Here is an 8,744-nt window from a genome sequence, read left to right on the forward strand (position 1 = left end):
GTTTTTCATAGTGTCTAAAAATGACTTTCCTTCATATCTGGGATACTACCATTTCTTTTCCTCAAAGCATGCATCCAAGGTATTAGTTTCAATCTTCTTAAAGGGTTTTAAAAGGTTCTTGATTTTGCCACTTGCTGCTTTAAAAAATCTATGACCCTAAATTTCACAGTTACACACTCTCTCAGGAAATATTCTTTGAGAATCATAATCGAACAATCATAGTATTTACTGGAACTATATAATAAGGAAGAATGAGAAGTATAAGGCATGGCCTTATTCTCAAGGAGCTTACAGTCTAGTTTGGGAGTCAGGGCTGAGTCCTAGACTTGTGGGAACAGAATATGATCTGAGAAAGGGGAGAGATCCCCCTCACCCCCCTGAAGTAAGGTGAGTTGAGGAGGTTGGAGGGAGAAAGTGGGTCTTATCTTAAGCTTAAAAGAAGACTAATGTTTAGACTGAAATCCTGGGAAAATAATTTATAAGCCAAGGCCAGAGACATAGACTAGTGCTGTTAACACTTCCTCTTTCAGCAGGTTGTTGATTTCTTTAGTTATTGGTGGAGCTCTGGAGGAGGATTTGAGATCATTCCAAAAATGTGCTCACCGACAAATGTCTGATTTCAAAAAGCTGCTGTTGCTTTTATGATGAGAAAATAAATACTCCCTACATTTTTTTTTTTTTACAGCCATGATATATTTGTGTTAAAAGATTGCAGAGAGAAAGCTGTTTACAGAAAATTGTAATACTCTGGCTTCAGCATAACAACAAGTGCTCCTATTGTTGTCAGTAAGGGCAACTTAGACTGCTGAGAATAGGATGATAGTAACATAAACTCAAAGAAGAAAATTTTGATAATACACAGTTGTGAACTACTAAGAAAAGAAAAGAAAAAGAAAATGAGAACACAGACCTGAAAATGTATATAATGCAGCCAAATCCATAGTCAGAGGTAAATTTATAGCCTTCATGCTTTTACTTAAAAATAAGAATAAATTAAAAGAAATCAACTAACAGTCTAACCTAAGAATTTAGAAAGTGGGTACCAAAACAAAACCAAAAAAGAAAGACAATAAAAAGTACAAGAATAATAACTGAATTATAAAATCAAGAAAATAATAAAATTTATAAATAAATTCAAAAGATGGTCCTTTGAGGTAAAAAATAAAATAGACAAACCTTTAAGAAATCTACTTAAAAGAAAAAAAAATCAAATAACTGATATCTGAAAAGTTTCTATAGTTTTTAAAGCACTTTTCATTCCTTAACACTCTTGAGCCCCAAACTAATTCTGTGGGTTATATATTTGCATCCATATATTGCTAGTGATCAAAATGAGGATTGAAGTGAGGTTATTTTGTTAGAGTCACATAACTAATGAGTGGTAAAACCACTGAACTCTTACTAATCCAACCACAGTTGAAGGAACTGTTAAATGGATAAGAAAATCTTAGGTGTATATATGGGGGTGGGAAGTGGTATGAGAAGTAAGAGGCGTGAGAATGCTCTTCTAATGCTTGAAGGAGGCTGCCAGCTATAGGAGTCTGAGTTTGTGTTTTGTGTCTCTGGCTAGAAGGATCCCAACCAGTAGGTAGAAGCTTCAGAGATTTCTATTTCACATCAGTTTATAGGTAAAACTAGGATTGGCTGAAAACAACTGCATATGTGTGATTATTAGGTCCTAAGTTGCCATAGCTGCTGACAGTTGCTCATCTGCCAGAGGGGCTAGAGGGAGACTTGGAGAGGAGGAGGGTTGTTAATGGATCTTATTACTTGCTAAACCTTCCCAACTAGATACTAGATAGAGATTTGTGTTTAAAAATTATAGACACACATACTTTAAATAGTTTTGCATAAATTTATACTGTTTCTCAATAAAAACACAGTGGTTTACATAAAATTACGTTATTTTCATGATCCAGACACTGTCCTCGGGCCTAGCAATGCAAGGCTGAAATAGAAGACATGGGCCTCAACCCCCAGGGGCTCACAGTATAGTGGGAGAGATTTAACATAAAGTAGAGGCAACCAGCTAGAATATTGTAACAATTAGGTGCTCAGTAAATATTCAAAGAATGAACAATTGAGTGATTTTCTTCTAGTAATCTTTGTTGTTGTTGTTGTAATAGCATTGATTTTATAGTAGAGTGAGAAACTGCTCCAATTTTCTGAGGCCTGAGAAGTTCCTTAGGACATAATACATTCAGTGGTAAGCCCAGGAAAGTCCCAAGCACACTGAGATGAGTTGGTCACGCTAGTTTACAGGTTGTTGTGTTGTTTTTTTTAAGGAAGGAAGACATAAAAGCAATGTCAGTAACAGCAGCAACAACAGTTATGGGAGCAGAGAGAGGAAGTACATTTCATCTTTAGGGGGGAACCAGGTAAGGCTCAAAGCTTCATTAGAACAGGATGATGTCTGTCTTGGTCACCACTATATTCCCAGCACCCAGCATAGTGTTTGGCACATAGCTGGAATTCAGTTGATATTAGTCAAATACATGAATTAATTAATACAAGTTAAAAGCATTTGAGCTGAGCCTTGAAGGCTATGTAGAATTTTGACCATAAGAGAAAGGGGTGTGTGGAAGAAGATTCCAAAATTAGAGAACTGGGGTATAGTAATTGGTAAATATGATGTTTAATGGAGTCTAGTCTTTTCCTATGGCTATTAATATAGTTCTTGGGGAAAGCCCTTGAAAAAAATAAGTCTGTTGTATTTCCTCTATTCTTTTTTTTTTTTTTCTTCATCTGTAGACCCTTCCCCACCTTTCCTTTCTGTTTCCTTCCCTTTTCTCTGTTGGAAGAGATAACACTCTTGCAGAAAAGACTCTGTTAGAATGTCTTTCAGGGCAAGGTTAACTCATAGGCAACTAAACCATCCAGGGAAGCCTCCTGTTTGGGAATGCATCGAGGGGTAGGCTAAGCACGAAGGATGAGATTTGGCCAAAGAAGGACAAACAATCTAGATAGTGTTAGTGACATGGGAGGAGGAAGAGGTGAAGGGGCATGAAGGCCTGGGAAGGCACTTGGGCCACAGAGTGGAAGGTCCAGTTGCTGAATCACAGTGCCCTGTGTCCTACTCTGCCTCGGGTCACACAGGTGTTTCCTACTGGATTCTTGTTATGGAAGACAAAGTGTGCGCATTACTCATGTGAGGGAAAGAGAAACATTTATTGAGCGACTACTGGGGTACTTTTATATGCATGAGCCATATGCATGCATTTTGAAAGAAGGTATTGTTATCCCCATTTTGCAAATGAAGAGACAGAGGCTTAAGAGATTCAGTGACTTGCACAGATGTTAACTCGTACTTGGTGCAAGCTAGATTTGAGCTCGAGTCTGTTTGGCTTTATAGTGGCGGTTTCCCATCCCCATCTACAGTACTGCCAGAGCCCTGTCTGTCTTCTTCCTCTCTGACTCACTACATATTTGCCTCAGTCTCCTGCTCTTGTGTGCTTCCTACATGTGATGACACCATGGTTGCTGAAGCTCCATGGTTGCCTTCCCACTTTTTAAATTTGTGAAATATAACATATACAGAAACGTACATAATGATATATGTACATCTTAGGCTTCCATTTTTCTCAGCTTGCTATCAGAGAGGGAAGGACATTTTCCCCCCTATAATGTGAGGTAGAAAAATTCCCTGAGAGCCCTGTGATTGGCCTGGCGTGGTCATGTGCATGCCGAGGACAATCACTGTGGCCAAGGGTGGATGTTACCATTGGCCCTCCTCAGGACTTGAGACCTGTGGCCAAGGGGTGGAGAAAGCATAGGCATGTCTATGCCCATTTGTATTCCTAAAAATGAAATGTAAATAAAAAAGATATGGACAGGGCATATCTGTAAGCTTCTGGTTCCTCTAGGATGCTCCAGCTCTGGGGGTGCAGGCCTGCCTAGAGGTGTAAGGGGTGCACTGATTATACTAGGGATATCTTGTCACTTCTTGCTTAAGGTAAGTTTGGCTAAATGTAATGTACAGAATAAGCACCTCCTTATTTTGTTGAACTTAGTATAGGAAATGGAGTGGCTCATGGGTGAACTTTGACCTGTGCTCACACACATCCCAGTGTAGCAGGAAAGGCAGAAATCTATGCTACAGAAGAGAAGCACAGGGTACCCAGCAGCGCAGAGGCCAAGGGATGCACTGACATCAGCTCAGTGAAGGGTCACATGGGAGGAAGGCCTTCTGTCTAGCATGTGCAACAGTCCTGGGGTTAGAAAGAACAACTGGAGAAAACAGAAGAGGGCCAGTGGAACTTGATATACTAGAGAACCAGGGGGAGGATGACTCAAGATACCCAGAGTTACTAAGTACTAAGTACTTAGAGTGATCACTTGCCAGTACTCTCCCTGCATCTTGAGCTAGCATTGGCCTGTGATCATGATAGGAGCCAACTCCTAAGCCCACCCTGTCCTGTCATGGATCCCTCTAAAAGCAAAGTGTGTGATGGATGGAGCCTCAGCAGTCAGAAAATAGTTGCAGGTCCATTTCTCCTTTTCAAAAGAGCGAAAACCTGCTGCTAATAATACTTATTATTAATGCTAATCATTGTCTTTGACACCTCTATTGCCACAGAGCATACCAACCTTCAAAGCTCCCAGGAGCAATAATTACTCCTCTCCACTCCCCTATGAAAAAGGCAAATAGAGGTCTGAATACAGGGTGAGGAGCCATAAAGTCCTGAAAGTCAGACTCCTTCTCCAAGGCCTGGAGCAGAAAAGGGAATAGGGCACCCCAAAGCCCCTTTTGACTGTAAAAAGGAAAGGCGGACAGGGGTGGGGGGGGGGGCGGTTGTGGCCTCACAGGTGTGCTGAGAGATTTAATTAGAAGGTGTGAGGTTCACTTTCATGAGGGATAGGGCTGCTGAGCATTAATTTTCCAGACTTCAGATTCCCCTTTATGCATATGGAACACCAGGGTATAGGCAACGGTGCTGGGAAGACTGGGGTGGGGAGAGCAAACCTTCCCACTAGTGGCACTTGTCTGGCTTAAAGAAGGCCAAGCCAGGCCAAATTGCTTGGCTCTCTTGGGCCTGGTGCTGCTAGATAGGGAGGCCCAAACCCTGATGTCATTCAAGCCCTCTCTCTCCCTGTGCTGAAATGCTCTCCGGACCTGCTAGATCTTCAGTGGCTCAGGCATCCTTCCCAGGGCTTTGCTTGGCTCAAATATGGCTTTTAACTTTGGTTCTATGTGCTCACCTCCCCACCCCCTACCCCACTGCATTTATTCAGCCTTCACTGTGTCATAGGTCCTGTGCTAGGGAGTAGGGATGCAGCAATGGAGAAACATGACCCCCAATGTCATGGTCTGTTGAGAAAATGGAAGCACAAACAGGTAATTCCCATTCAGCATGATGCGCATTGAGAGAAATGCAGGGAACTGTGGGAGCCCAGAGGAAGGGTGTCCACCGGACTAGGGAGATGGGGAATGCTCTCTGGAGGGGCTCAGCCAGCCCATCCACGTTCATCCCATTGAGCCCAGTTCTCTGCCAAATAAGCATTCAGACCACACCAGCCCATGCGCACCACCTCTTCTCAAAAGAACCGTACAGCTCCGAGTGCCCCTCCAATCCCACAGCACTTCCAAGGGCCTTGTGTGCTTGGCTCTCTCTTTAGGCATGAAGTTTTATGTCCTGAATGAGAGAATGAATAACGACAGCTACAGTTCCTTACTTTTGATTGGCAGTTTTCAAAGCACATTCACAGCCATCACTTCATTGCACTCCCTCCCTCTCCCAGCCCCCTTCCCATCCCATATTACTAAGAGAGAACTCCAACTCCGAGTTTTAGGGAACCAGCTCATTGCACCCGCCCGCCCGCCTCTCAGTCCTGTGCTCTCTCTGTGGTATTCCGGCTGCAGATGGACAGGCAGGGAAGCATTAAGATCTAGGACACACCTGCTGTTTACCTGCTAAACACCTCACATGTGTGGTCCCATTCAATCTTCCCATCAGTCCAGTGAGGGTGGCATCATATGACCTTTTATAGATGAGGAAACTGAAGCTCCAAGAGGCAAGGTCATTGGCCAGTGCCCCACAGCTCATAGGGAACAGAGCTGGGGTTTCTGTGAGTGTGGGCTTAACCTCCAGCCTCTTCACTCTTGGCTGCACCATGCGACTTGGTATTTACATTGGTATTTCTCTCTCAGTTCCAGGCAGATAGTAGGGCTTAGTAAAGGTTGGGAATCTGACTTATTCATTTGTGTTCTCTTTCTACCTCACCTTCTTGTTCTCAGAAGTGAGAGGAGGAAGTTTTGTCTCTGGAGTACTGGCTCCGAGGCCACTAAAGAAACACCAGTCCCTGATTGGGCACCTGTTCTTTTTTGCCACCTGGAATGTGTCCAGTGAGGAGCAGGATGTTAGGGTGTCACCACATGACTGCCCAAGGTGGATGGTTCCTTCCTATTCCCCTCATCCCTGGGCCTGAATGTGGTTGGGGTGGCTGCCCAACAATTGGGAATAGCTCTGCCAACCAGATAGCCATTCCCTTGGCCAGAGCCAGGGCCACACTGTCCAGGCCTTTCCCTCAGGCCCCCGTTTTCCCAGCCTCCTGGCAGATCAGCATTCTTGGATCCATGTCATGACCTCCATGTCTATTCGAAGTCAAGGCTTTCTTCTCATTTACCCAGGAATCTCTGGTTGTCTTCATTCTATACCTGTCTTCCGGGCCAGGCACCCGCAGGTCTCTCAGAGTATGGAGTTGAACGCTGCCTCTGCCCTGGCGGCATTCTCAGGCTGGGGCCCTTGAACTCACCACCCAAGGTGGAAAGGATGGATGGAAAGAAGTCCAGAACTTCGCAGATTCGTGGAGGAGGGGCCCCTGAGCAGGTTGGGGAGGCTTTGTGGGGAGTGGTGCATGGGTTCGGTTTTAAAGGATGCAAGGAGATTTTCCAGGCAGAGAGATAGAGGGAAGGCATTCAACGAAGAGGGTTTTTATGCATTTATCGGCCCGTGTGCCACGAGGAAACACACAGATGTGCACATGGACAGCCTGTGGGTGTGGAAACAGCTCAGTTGCTGTGTTGAGTGTAGTTTGGTTCCTCCTTGGTGAGCATCTCTGTCCTCCCTGACTAGTGTCGTGGTTCCCACTCCCTTCTTATCTTTGAGCATTTTCCCTGAACTTGTTCCATTTTGACAGCCAGAGCTGGACTGTTGCCTTCTGGCCCGACACTGGCCTTTTGGCAGGTGCGTCCCCTGCTGACTCACCCCAGGTTGCCTTGTCCCTGGAAACCTTGGGCCTCAGGCTCATGGCGGCTAAGTCACGTCTCCCCAACCATTTGCTGGAGGCGTTGGTGTTAAGGAGTCTTTTCCAGGGCCTGACATTTAGGCTTGTGAAATTCTGTGGGTACATTTAGTCCATCCATCAAGCCTGTCTGGAATCTTGGTTCTGTTTCCTAACATTTGCCAGCCCGTGTCCTAGCAGGATTTCCTCTCTGCCCATCCACCAACAGACTGCAGCTAGACAAGCTTTTTGAAAATGCTATCTTCCTCATATTCCTTCTCTTGTTCCAAACCATTACTGCTGAATGGATAGAGTTCAAATTCTTTAGCTCAGCACACACAACTTCATGATATAGCACCAATCTACTTTTTGGACTGTTTTATTCTATTTTTCCTGCCCAAATAAGGATGATAATCATTTCTGTATCATAGGACTTTTGTGAGGATTAAGTGAGCTCATACTACAAAAGTGCTCAGAACTGGTTTTGCAAGAATTGTGAGGGGTCTGTGATCTTATGCCACTTGCAAATTAATAGGTTAGCCTGGCACAGCTTCATGGCTGCTAAGTCAGAGACAAGGATTTTGTCACTCACTGCAAGAGCAGTGGCCAGAGTTATCAGTGTTTCCTTATGACCATTTCCTGGGCTCCAGCTCCCACAGGAGGAGGGCCAGGCGACAGCCTGACATCTGTGGGTTGCATTAAGAAGAGAAGCCCTGAGCTCAAGGAACCCGAATTTTTTTTTTTAATGGGCTCTAAGCAAACCTGCCCTCTGATAGAGGGGGTTACTATCTCTTTCTTCCAAGTCTTTCCTATACAAACCTCCTTGAAAAGATGGTCTGGAACCAGGACAATCAGTGCCTCTGCTCACAAAACGTGCAGAAATGCCAGATACCATGGTGAATTGTTGCCCCACAAGGGCCATGTGTGGTAAGTGCTGTGTAAGCATTAGTCATGCTGAGGGTGGTGGTGGTGTGTGCACTTAGCTTCGGTATCGTGGGCCTTCTCCTTGACCCCAGAACATGACTTCTGCCCTTGGTACCTCCAGTTACACAGTTCCTCACACCTCTCCCTCCTCCACCCCTTTCTACATACTCTGCATCCAGCTCTAGCTGCTCCAACACATCTCTCCTGACCACCCCAATTCAAATGGAGCGCCCTCTCTAAACTCTGACAGTATCATGTGTCCCATTCTCTCAGCACTTAGCAAATACTGTTTCCCTTCCATCAAGACTTTTGCAAAGCTCTTCCTGCCACTTGGAATTCCTTCTCTCTCTTTAGATGAACGCTACCTCATCCCTTGTTTATCAGTTTGGAGGACATTTTCTCCAAGAAAACTTTCTGTACCCGTCTACATCAGGGGTCTCCATTTGCTCTCATGGCGTCAGTGGTGACCTCCAAGTGGCATTTCTTGTCTGGATTTTCCTCAAGACTTGGAAATTCTGAAAGACCCTTGTGTGCCTAGCACCTGCCCGAGTGCCTGGCACAGAGGCATTTAATGAGCATTTACAGGTGAATGGGTGATT

This window comes from Myotis myotis, unplaced genomic scaffold (genome assembly GCF_014108235.1).
Source record: "Myotis myotis isolate mMyoMyo1 unplaced genomic scaffold, mMyoMyo1.p scaffold_m19_p_2, whole genome shotgun sequence".
Classification (NCBI taxonomy): Eukaryota; Metazoa; Chordata; class Mammalia; order Chiroptera; family Vespertilionidae; genus Myotis; species Myotis myotis.